The 12,294-nt window shown below is 49.0% G+C and overlaps 1 protein-coding gene and 1 long non-coding RNA gene across 2 annotated transcripts in view; one reads left to right on the forward strand and one right to left on the reverse strand.

Annotated features, from left to right (window-relative positions):
- Positions 1–12,294, forward strand: part of IL17D (interleukin 17D) — a 37,036-nt gene that overhangs the window by 1,103 nt on the left and 23,639 nt on the right. The window lies entirely within an intron of this gene.
- On the reverse strand, positions 436–10,666 carry LOC146398455 (uncharacterized). Its single transcript, XR_014818925.1, has 2 exons — positions 6,769–10,666; positions 436–1,747 (listed from the first exon to the last, which is right to left on the reverse strand). It is a non-coding gene; the product is annotated as an uncharacterized LOC146398455 (long non-coding RNA).

A 12,294-nucleotide genomic window follows, 5' to 3' on the forward strand; every position in this document is an offset into this window, starting at 1 on the left:
CTCTTCGGCTCTTGCAGCTGCAGCAGAGTCTCCCGAGCACCTGTTCTCGGCCAGGTAGGTGGCTCAGGGCGCAGGGCTGGGTTTGGGGCTTGCGCGAGGGACCCGGTCCGCGAGCCTTTCCTCGTTGTTACAGGATTGTGTGCGGAGGCCTGGGCGAGGTCCAACGTGGGATCCCGCAGGCGTTTCTCGGGCGCCTGCGGCGGGCCGGGTGCCGCGGGGCCCACGCTCCGAGTCCGTCTAGCCTGAGGGCCGAGGTGGGGGGGGGGGGATGGCGGTGATGGGACAGTAAGCGAGGGGGGCTGGAGAAGCTGCGTGTGCCGTCGTTTGAAGGCGGGCGGAGGCTCGTGCGCTTTGGAGCACAGGCCTACCTTGAGGTCGCTGGTAAAGAGGTCCTTTCGGAGGAAAGGAACGGCACGCAAACTGGGGACAGAGTGGCTGGAGTGTCCTCAGCATACGTATCACTGTTCCCTTCTCCTCCATCCCTGCTGAGGTCGTCGCCCCAGGGGGTCACGGTCTGGCTGGTGGTGCTGGGAGCCCTCATGCCACAGCCTGGAGAAGAGGAAGAGCTGGGACGGGGTGGCCCAGGGGCGGAGGAGAGAGTGAAGGCCCCAGGCGTGGGGTGTGGGGTGCGTGTGTGCGCAGCTGCGGTCAACCGCTGGAGAGGGCGCAGGGCTGGGCTTGGCAGCGCTGCAGGGTTGGCGTCTGCCCTCGAGGGCGTTTTCCATCAGGGAAGCCACACAGCCGTGGTGCCCCTGATGAGGGGTAACCACAGGACACGTACCGGACACGCGCACCCAGGGTCCCTGGAGAATGTGAGACCAGGAGCAACTGGGACAAAATTGCTTAAAGAAGTACAAGCTGCAGGATTTAGTAGAGGATGGCTGCGTGTTGGGCGAGGGGAACACACCGTGAAAGTCCACCCTGTGGGGTGTGCAGAGAAGAAGCGGCAGCCTGCGCTCCCCCAGCCTCCCAGCTGAAGCCCCCCCCAGCCACTCCCTTTGATGCTTAGCTCTGGCTTCTTCCCCTCTCTCCCCCCACCCATCTCAGGGCTCTAGAGGGTCGCTGGTTGTCTGTCCCTCTTTCTGCAGCCTCGAGGTGCGGAACAGCTTTAAGGAGGCCGTGAGTCTCTCGCACATGCTGCAGTAACAGATTGCGTAGCTGCCCCCAGACCAGGCTGAGGCGGGTGGACCACGCAGCTACTTAGGACCGCCTGGCAGCCTGTCCGCGTGGGGTCTGGCTTGGGTGGTTGATGTATTGAAGGAACAACGCCAGGAGCAGGTTGTCCAGAAGGAAATGAGTTCAGTTCTGAACAAGCTGTGTGTTGTGTCCCTGGGAGCGGCTGGGTGGAAGTGTGGTCTCCGGGGACGGTGGGGTGGAGGGTAGCCCGGGAGTGGCCAGGCCCATCAACTCAGCACACGGTGAGCCCTAGCTCCTCTCCAGGGAAAGACCCCCAGCGCACAGGGGGGTCGGTGTGGCTGGGAGGCGATGCCCTCACTTCCTGAGTTCAGGTGAAGGTTAGAAAAAGTGGATGCACCTGGCAGCCCGGCGCCTGGGAAAGGGCGGAAGAGCCATGGGCTCAGCCAGGCATCCCGCAGGCCGCAGACCCAGGCTTGAGAAGGATGGAGGGGGACACGCACTGCGGGTCCAACCTGAATGGCACAGAACGGACCTCTTTAGGTGGATAAGGTAAATTTTAAAATAGAACTTTGGGGGGTTCCCATTGTGGCTCAGTGGTTAACAAATCCGACTGGGAACCAGGAGGTTGTGGGTTTGATCCCTGGCCTTGCTCAGTGGGTGAAGGATCTGGCGTTGCTGTGAGCTGTGGTGTAGGTGGCAGACACAGCTCGGATCCCGCGTTGCTGTGGCTCTGGCGTAGGTCAGCGGCTACAGCTCTGATTAGACCCCTAGCCTGGGAACCTCCACATGCTGTGGGTGCAGCCCTAGAAAAGGCAAAAAATAAAATAGAACTTTGGAATAAAAGGCAGTTTTCCATGTATTTAGGGAGAGAGGGCTCGTTCAGTAGTGTTGACTTGAGGAACCAGCTGGAAAAAATACAGTTGTTATCTCACACCTAGAGCAAATAAGTTCCAGCTGTCTCAGACTGAAATGTAAAAAACCTGTAAAAACAGGCCAATTTTGTCCATATTCCTGAGTGGAGAAGGCCTGTTGAGAGGCTCACAGACGCCCAAAGTCATAAAAGAGGCAAATGATAAATTTCTTTGGATAATTTTACGCCGTTTTTTCTTGGCAAAATCAAAAAATATACAAGGGCAAATTGGAAGAAGAAACGTGTGGCCCATGTGACAAAGGGCTCATTTCCTAGAAAGCAGCCCACAAACCAAGGACAAGACCCAGTGAAAAGATGACAAAGGCACAGACAGTCCCCAAGGAGGGAAGTCACGTGATCCCAACTTTGAAAGGGGGACAGACCTGGCTCCCAGGCATAGTAATGCAACAGAACTGTCCTGAGAAAGCTTTTTGGGCGGGGACACCCCTCAGGCCTCGCTGACAAGGGTGGTGAGGCCAAGGCTTGACTGTCCGGGGGGTGTGAGCTGGTGCCGCTTTGATGGAGCAGAGTCAGGTATTAACTATGACAAATCCACGTGCACAGACAGAGAAGCTATTTGGGTTACAGGTCTCCTCCTGCAGCCGCCCGAGCCCAGTGCGCCGCTGTGTGTGCAGGGCTCTGGCTGTGCTCACAGCAAGGGGCAGGGGCACCTAGATGCCCACCAGGAGGCAGCTGGTCCCGACGAGTGCTGTGACAGGTGTAGAGAGGCCCCCGCGCAGACCGAGGTGCCTGGGCAGGCGAGGGCAGGGGAGCGTGGAGCTTGCTGCTCCGTGATGGAAGGGACCTGTTCCCTGGCTCACAGGTAGACTAGGGGATGCTGCACACGAGTACGGGCAGACACACCTTGGGCATCCTTGGGACTCGGTCATTAGGGTGCCTCGGAGTTGGGAGGCCGGGGAGAGCGAAGGGGAGGAGATGGACGTTGCACTCTCTGTGTCTTTGGAGTTTTCTGTGATGCGCCTCTACTGTTTCAAAAGCTTTTTAAAATTTTTATTGTAACAGAGTTGATTTACAATGTTGGTTTCAGATGTACAACAGCGATGCACTATTTTTGCAGATTCTGCTCCACTTAAAGTTATTATGGGAGTTTCCACTGTGGCGCAATGGGACAGGTGATGTCTCTGCAGCACCAGGACACAGGCTAGATCCCTGGCCCAGCACAGTGGGTGACAGGATCTAGTGTTGTCGCAGGCTGTGACTGTGGCTTGGATTTGATCGGGAAACTCCTTATGCCAAAAAAAAAAGATAAAAGCAAAAAAGTTACTGTAAAATACTGGCTATGTCCCCTGCGCTGTACAGTGTAGCCTTGTAGCTTATTTATTTTATACCTGATAGTTTGTGTCTCTTAATCCCCACCCATATCGTGCCCCTCCCCCTCCCCAGTGGTGACCCCTGGTTTGTTCTCAGTGAGTCTGTTTCTCTCTTGCTGTATTTATTCCTTTGTTTTACTTCTTGAGACGCCACGTAGAAGCGATGACATAGATTCTTCGTACTTCTCCGGAGTTATTTCACTGAGCGTAGTAGGCTCCAGGTCTGTCCACAGAGCTGCAAGTGGCAGTATTTCTTCTTTGTGGCTCATGTTCCATTGTACGTACGTGTGTGTGGACACACACACTGACTCTTGGTCCATTTGTCTGTTGATGGACTCTTGGGGTCTTCCGTACCCTGGTCACTTGTGAAGAGTGCTGCCGAGAACACTGAGATGCGTGCGTCCTTTGAGTTCGAGTTCTCCTTTCTTCCGGGTCAGTACATAGGAACGGAGTTGCTGGGTCTTGCGGTAGTTGCGTTGTTGGTTTTTGAGGACCGTCCACACCGTTTCCACAGCGGCTGCACCAGTTTCCCTCCCGCCAGCAGTGCCCGGGGTCCCCTTTGTCCACAGCCTCACCAGCATTTGGTATTTGCTCTTTTCGATGAGCTGTTGTGACAGGTACGAGGTGATGGCTCCCGTGGTTTTGACTGGGTCTCTCTGATTGTGAGTGTGACACATCCTTTCCCGGGCCTGTGGGTCACCTGCATTTCCTCTTTGGAAACATGTCCGCTCAGGTTCGATGCCAACGTGTGTATGTATATTTTAATGATCTCAGTCTTCTTAAATTTGTTAAGATTTATTTTCTGGCTCAACAGGTGGTCTGTCGTGGAGAATATTCCGCTAGTAGTTGTGAAACCCCACTCCTTCTCAGGTGGGGCTTGAATCCAACCAGAACTCAAATTGGGACCTGAACTCACCCACCCCTCAGCCTGGAGCTCACAATCCCTGGCTCAGGAGGGGACTTGGACCCACTATCTTTTATTTATTTTGTCTTTTTGTCCTTTGGGAGCTGCACCCATGGCATGTGGAAGTTCCCAGGCGAGGGGTCTGATCACAGCTACAGCTGCTGGCCTACACCACAGCCCCAGCAACACCAGACCCGAGCCGTGTCTGCGCCCTACACCACAGCTCACAGCAATGCGGGCTCCTTGACCCACTGAGCGAGGCCAGAGATCAAACCCACAATTCATGGTTCCTAGTTGGGTTCGTTTCCGCTTCGCCACGATGGGAACTCCCCGTGTTTTTTTTTTTTTATCCTGGGTTGTATAAGCTGTTTATGAACTTTGGATAGTAACCCTTATGGGTCATAACATTTGCAGATACCTTCTTCTATTCAGTAGATTGTCCTTTCATTCAGTTGATGGTGTCCTTTGCTGTGTAAAAGGTTTTAAGTTTCATTAGGTCCCATTTATTTAGTGTTGCTTTTGTTTCCTTTGTCTAAGGAAACACATCCAAGAGAAGTAATGCTGTGATGTATGTCACAGGGTGTTCTGCCGGCGTTTTCTTCTGGGAGTTTTATGCTTTCCGTCTTCTGCTTTGGTCTTTAATCCATTTGGGGTGTGTTTTGTGCGTGGCGTCAGTGTTTCAGTTTCGTTCTTTGACAGGTGGCTGTCCAGTGGTCCCAGCACCTCTTACTGAGGGGACCGTCTTCTCTCCGTCCTGTGTTCTCGCCTCCTTTGTCACAGATGCCTGGGGTTATTTCGGGGCTCTCTCTTCTGTTGCGTTGATCTGCGTGCCTGTTCTTTGGCCAGTACCATGCTGGGTTTTTGGTTGGGGCTATTTTATTTTATTCCAAGTGAAGAGATGCATATTGAGGAAATTCCTACTACACTAGAAAGACAAGTAACGTCGCCGTGCAGTTATTTTTTCGTAACAGCTGTGTTGCGTTTTAACGGCCACGCTAAGGACGCTGCTGTGTGAAGTGGACACTTGCTGAGTTTCGCTGTCTGCAGCCCCGCGGCTTCATCAGCATCCGAGGAGCGACGACTCCCCCCCTCGAGGTGTCTCCATGCTCCCGCCGGATCCCTCTCTCTGGTCCCTCCCTTTGCCCGCCATCCTCTAACTCTGTTTTCTCATTATCAACTGGGTTGCGTTTCTTACAATTTCACCTGAAAGTAAAATTTACATTGATTAAATGGAGTCATTTTTCCTGGCTTTTGGAAATGTATCGTGATGATTTTTAGATTATCCACGTTGCATGTACAGATACGTCATTGTTTTTATAGCAGAGTCATGTTCCACTGTGCAGATTTGGAAAAACGTTTGTATTGGAGTTCCCCTCATGGCGCAGTGGTTATCGAATCCAACTGGGAACCTTGAGGTTGTGGGTTCGATCCCTGGCCTTGCTCAGTGGGTTAAGGAGCCAGTGTTGCCGTGAGCTGTGGTGTAGGTGGCAGACGCAGCTCGGATCTGGCGTGGCTGTGGCTGTGGTGGAGGCTGGCAGCTGCAGCTCCGATTCGCCCCCTAGCCTGGGAGCCTCCATACGCCGCAGGTGTGGCCCTAAAAAGACAAAAGAAAAACGTTTGCATCAGTGTACCTGTTGGTGGGTATCTGTGGTGTTTTCAGTTCCGACGGTTACAAATGGAGACGCTGGGAAGATTTAGGAGAAGGGGTCTCCCCTCCCTTTCTGGCCACCCCCCAGCCTGTGGAAGCTCCTGGGCCCGTGATCACATCGCAGCCATCGTCGTGAGCCGAGCCGGGGCTGTGGCGGTGCTGGATCCTTAACCCGCTGCGCCAGGCTGGCTGCTGAACCTGCGCCCAGGGCTCCAGAGACGCCGATCACGTGGTGCCACAGCGGGAACGCCTGCTTTTGTTTTTGTTTTTTCCTTTTTTTCTGCTTTTTTGGCCACACCATGTCATGTGGAAGTTCCTGGGCCAGGGACTGAACCTGAGCAATGCCAGATGCCTCACCCTGTACACCACAGCAGGAGTTCCCTGTTGCATTTTTTTAAGTATTACTGAAGTAGAGCTGGTTTACAAGCTGCGCGGCTGAGCACACATCCGTGCTTTCACAGGTTCCTCCTCCGAGCAGGTTATCAGAGAGCACTGGGTGGAGTTCCTGTGCCCGACGGCAGACCGCCCCGGGCCACACTGTGCGCATACGGTGGCGTGTGCGCCAGTCCCAAGCCCTCCGCGAGTCCCTCCCCGAGACCCGTCCCCTTCGGTAAACACAGGTTTGTTTCCGAGGTCTGGGAGTCTGTTTCTGTTTTGTAGATAAGTTCCTCGGTATCACCTTCTTTGTCTTAGAGGTTCCCAGACCAGGGGTCCAATCGGAGCTGTAGCCGCTGGCCTAGGCCACAGCCAGGCCAGACCCGAGCGGCATAAGTGACCTACACCACGGCTCACGGCGATGCCGGATCCTTAACCCACGGAGTGAGTGCAGGGATCCAACCTGCAACCTCCTGGATACTAGTCGGGTTCGTTTCTGCTGAGCCACGACGGGAACTCCCATGTGTGATCTTTTTACATTCTTTTTTTTTTTTTTTTTGTCTTTTCTTGGGCTGCACCCGCAGCATGTGGGGGTCTCATCAGAGCTGTAGCCGCTGACCTACGCCAGAGCCACAGCAATGCAGGATCCGAGCCGAGTCTGCAGCCTACACCACAGCTCATGGCAACGCTGAACCCTTAACCCACTGAGCAAGGGCAGGGACCGAACCTGCAACCTCGTGGTTTTTGGTCGGATTCGTTAACCACTGAGCCACGACGGGGACTCCTCTTTTTACATTCTTATTTTAAATACGCCATCCTGGTCTGTCCCAGGAGATTGGATGTCGTTCCCTCTGCTGTGCAGTAGGACCTTACTGCTTATCTGTTGTAAATGTAATAGTTTACACGACTCACCCCAAACTCCCCGTCCATCCCATGCCCTCCGCCCTCCTCCTTGACAACCACAGGTCTCTTCTCCATGTCTGTGAGTCTGTTTCTGTTGGTAGATCCATCTGTGCCATATGTTAGATCCCACGTGTAAGTGGCAGCACATAGTGTTTGTCTTTCTCTCTCTGAGTCAATTCTCTCAGTATGAGAGTCTCTAGTTCCATCCATGGTGCTGCAATTGGCATTATTTTGTTCTTTTTTATGGCTGAGTCGTATTCCATTGTGTGTACATACCACATTTTCTTCATCCATTCATCTGTCAATGGACGTTTAGCTTGTTTCCGAGTCTTGGCTGTTGTGAACACAGGGCTGCATGTTCTTTTTGAATTGTAGTTCTGTCTGGATATATGCCCAGGAGTGGGACTGCTGGGTCATAGGGTAATTCTATATTCAGTTTTCTTAGGTGCCTCCGTACTGTTCTCCATAGTGATTGTACCAGTTTACAGTCCCAGAAACAGTGTAGGAGGGTCCCCTTTTCTCCACGCCCTCTTGAGCATTTTTTCTTTTTTATCTTTTTTGGGCCATACCTGTGGCACATGGAAGTTCCCAGGCTAGGGTCATTTTGGAGCTGCAGCTGCTGGCCTACACCACAGATACAGCAGTGCCAAATCCAGCCCATGTCTGTGACCTACACCACAGCTCACAGCAGCACCAGATCCTTAACCCACTGAGTGGGGCCAAGGATTGAGCCTGCATCCTCTTGGATGCTAGTTGGGTTTGTTTCTGCTGACCCAGTGGGAATTCTTCTTCAGTATTTGTTACTTGTAGACTCTTTTTTTTTTTTTTTCTGGGGCCGCTCCCTCATCATATGGAGGTTCCCAGGCTAGGAGTCTAATCAGAGCTGCAGCTGCTGCCCTATAGCACAGCCATAGCCACAGCAACGCCAGATCTGAGCCGCGTGTGCAACTTACACCATAGCTCACAGCAACGCCAGATCCTTAACCCACTGAGCAAGGACAGGGATCGAACCCAAAACATCATGGTTCCTAGTCGGATTCGTTAACCACTGTGCCACGACGGGAACTCCTGTACACTTATTAATGATGGCCACTCTGACTGGTGAGAGGTGGTAGCTCATAGGAGTTTTGGTTGCATTTCTCTAATAACTAGTGATGCTAAGCATCTTTTCACGTGTTTTTCTGCCATCCGTATGTCTTCTTTGGAGAAATGACTATTTAGGTCTCCTGCTCGTTTTTAGATTGGGGTTGTTTTTCTGGTGTTGAGTTGTATGAGTTGTTGGTATATTTTGGAGAATAAGCCATACAGGTTGCATCATTTGCAACTATTTTCTCCCATTCCGAGGGTTTGTTGTTGGTTTTTTGTTTGTTTGTTTTTTATGGTTTCATTTGCTGTGCAAATACTTGTAAGTTTGCCTGGGCCTGTTGGTTTATTTATTTTTTTTATTTCTACTGCCGTGGGAGACTGACCTAAGAAAACATTTGCATGGTTGATGTCAGAGAATGTTCCTGCCTATGTTCTCTTCTAGGAGTTTGATGGTGTCCTATCTTATGTTTAAGTCTTTCAGCCATTTCGAGTTTATTTCTGTGCCTGGTGTGAGGGCGTGTTCCAGTTTCACTGATTTACATGCAGCGTCCAGTTTTCCCAGCACCACTTGCTGAAGAGATTGTCTTTTTCCCATTTTATACTCTTGCCTCCTTAGTTGAAGATTATTTGACCATAAATGTCTGGGTTTTTTTCTGGGCTCTTTATTCTGATCCATTGGTCTGTATGTCTGTGTGGTACCAGTACCACACAGTCTTGATGACTGCGGCTCTGTAGTATTGTCTGAGATCTGGGAGACTTATGCCTCCTGCATGGTTTTTCCCCTGAGGATTGCTTTGGCAACTCTGGGTCTTGTGTGGCTCCATTTAAATTTTGGGATTGTTCTGTGAAAATGTCATGGGTAATTTGATACAGATCACATTAAATCTGTAGATTGCTTTGAGTAGTATGGCTTTTTTTTTTTTTGCTTTTTAGGGCCACACCTGTAGGCATATGGAGGTTCACAGGCTTGGGGTCGAATCAGAGCTGCAGCTGCCAGCCTACACCACAGCCACAGCAACACCAGATCTGGGCCACATCTGTGACCTACACCACAGCTCATGGCAACACTGGATCCTTAACCCACTGATCAAGTCCAGGGATCGAACCTGCATCCTCATGGATACTAGTCAGATTCGTTTCCACCATGCCACAAAGGGAACTCCGGTATGGCCATTTTAACAATATAAATTATTCCAGTCCAGGAGCATGGCATATCATTCCATTTCTTTGAATCGTCTTTAATTTCCTTGATTAATGTTTTATAGTTCTCAGCATATAAGTCTTTCACCTCCTGGGTCAGGTTTATTCCTAGGTGTTTTTTTTATTTTGGTGCGATTTTAAAGGGTGTTTTTTGTATTTGTTTTCTAATATTTCATTCTTAGTATACAGTAATGCAACCCGTTTCTGAATGTTAATCTTTATCCTGCTACTTTGCTGAATTCGTTGATCAGATCAAGTAGTTTTTGTGTGGAGTCCTTAGGGTTCTCTAATATATAGTATCATGTTATCTGCATACAGTGACACTTGCACCTCTTCTCTGCCGAATTTGGATACCTTTTATTTCTTTTGTTTGATTGCTGTGCCTTGGACTTCCATTACTGTGTTGAGTAAAAATTGGGCATCCTTGTCTTGTTCCAGATTTTAGCAAGAAGGCTTTCAGCTTTTCTCTGAGTATTATAGTTGCTGTGGGTTTGTCATACATGGCTTTTATCATGTTGAGATGTTTCCTCCGTGCCCATGTTAGTAAGAGTTTTTATCGTGAATGGATTTGCGGTTTTGTGTCTACTGAGATGATGTGGATTTTGAGCTCTCCTTTGCCAGTGTGTACGCGTTGGGTGATGTGCGTATGTTGAACCATCCTTATGAACGTATGATGAATCCCGCTTGGTCGTGGTGTATGATCTTTTTTATGTGTTGTTATAGTTGGTTGGCTAAAATTTTGTTGAGAATTTTTGCATCTTATATTCATAAGATATTGTTTTTTTGTTTTTTTGTTTTTTTTTGTTTTTGTAGTAGTAGCTTTGGTTTTGGTAGGGTCACGGTGGCTTCATAGAATGTCTTTGGGTGTGTTCCTTCTTCAGTCTTTTGGAAGAATTTAAGAAGGATGGATGGAGTTCCCATTGTGGCGCCGTGAAAACAAATCCGACTAGGAACCTTGAGGTTGCAGGTTTGATCCCTGGCCTCGCTCAGTGGGTTGAGGATTGGCTACTGCCATGAGCTGTGGTGTAGGTTGCACATGCGGCTTGGATCTGGCGTTGCTGTGACTGTGGTGTAGGCTGGCAGTTGAAGCTCCGATTAGATGGCTAGTGTGGAAACCTCCATATGCCATAGGTGTGGTCCTAAAAAGACAAAAAAAAAAAAAAAAAAAAAAAGAATGATGGGTATAAGTTCTTTGTATGTTTGGTAGAATTAGTCTGTAAAACCATCTGATCCTGGACTTTTGTTTGTACTAAGTTTTTTTTGTAATTGCATATTCAGTTTCATTTCTAGTGATCCTTTCATTCAAATTATCTATTTCTTTTTGATTCAGTTTCGGTCGGCTGTATCTTTCTAGAAGGTTGTGCATTTCTTCCAGGTTGCCAAATGTTGGCATATAATTTGTGCATGTTATTCACTTACTATGTTTTTTCGTATTTCCATAGTATCAGTTGAGATTTCTCCTTTTTCATTTCTCATTTTGTTTATTTGGGTTCTCTTTTCTTCTTGGAGAATCTGGCCAGAGGTTTGTCAATTATGTTTACCCTTTCAAAGAACCAGCTCTTGGTTTTACTGATTGTTTTTGTTTGTTTTTTTAAATCTCTATGTATCAATTTCCTTTCTGATCTTAAATTATTTCCTTCCTTCTGCTGACAGTAGGTTTTGTTTGTTCTTCTTTTTCTCATTCTTTGAGGTGGAATGTTAGATTTTGCTTTGAGGTTTTTCTTGTTTTAAAGGAAGGCCTGTTATCACTATGAACTTCCCTCTGAGAACTGTTTTTGCCACATCCCCTAGATTTTGTATGGTTATGTTTTCATTGTCATTTGTCTCAGGATATTTTTTATTTTGTTTTTGTTTTTTTGTCTTTTTGCCTTTTCTAGGGCCACTCTCACGGCATGTGAAGGTTCCCAGGCTAGGGGTCAAACCAGAGCTGTAGCCACTGGCCTACGCCACAGCCACAGCAACGCGGGATCCGAGCCGCATCTGTGACCTATACCACAGCTCACGGCAACACCGAATCCTTAACCCGCTGAGCAAGGCCAGGGATCGAACCTGTAACCTCATGGTTCCTAGTCAGATTCGTTAACCACTGCGCCATGACAGGAACTCCTCAGGATATTTTTTAATTCCTTTTTTATTTCCTTGTTGATGCATTGGTATTTTAGTAGCATATTGTTGAGTCTCTGTGTGGTCAGCTTATTCTCATTTATTTTCCTGTGGCTTATTTCTCATTTCATGTTAGTGTGGTCAAAGAAGATACTCGAAATAATTTCTAAACTCTTAAAATTGCTCGAGGTTATTTTCATGGCCCAGTACATAGTGTCCTAAAGAATGTTCCATGTGCACTTGAAAAGAGTGTATACTCTGGTTTTTTGGCTGTAATGTCCTGAAAATGTCAATTAAGTCTAACTTTTTTCTATTGCGTCATTTAGGATCTCTGCTGCCTCACTGGTTTTCTGTCGAGAGGATCTGTCCGTTGATGTGAGGGGTGTTGAAGTCTCCTGCTCTTGCGTTCCCATCGATTTCTCCTTTTATGTCTGTTAGTATTTGTTGTATGTATCGGGTGCTCCTATGTCAGGGGCGTGTGTATTAATGATCGTAATATCCTCTTCTTGAATGGATTGTTTTGTCATTAAATAGTTTCCTTCTTTGCTTTTCCTGTTTTTGTTTTTTTGTCTTTTCCAGGGCCGCACCCACGTCACATGGAGGTTCCCAGGTGAGGGGTCTAATTGGAGCTGTAGCCACTGGCCTCCACCACAACCACAGCAACTCGGGATCTGAGCCGCATCTGCGACCTACACCA

This window comes from Sus scrofa, chromosome 11 (assembly GCF_054392235.1).
Source record: "Sus scrofa isolate SSC_HxYL_T2T_F1_AM1 chromosome 11, Sscrofa_HxYL_maternal_Yorkshire_Landrace_v2.0, whole genome shotgun sequence".
Lineage (NCBI taxonomy): Eukaryota > Metazoa > Chordata > Mammalia > Artiodactyla > Suidae > Sus > Sus scrofa.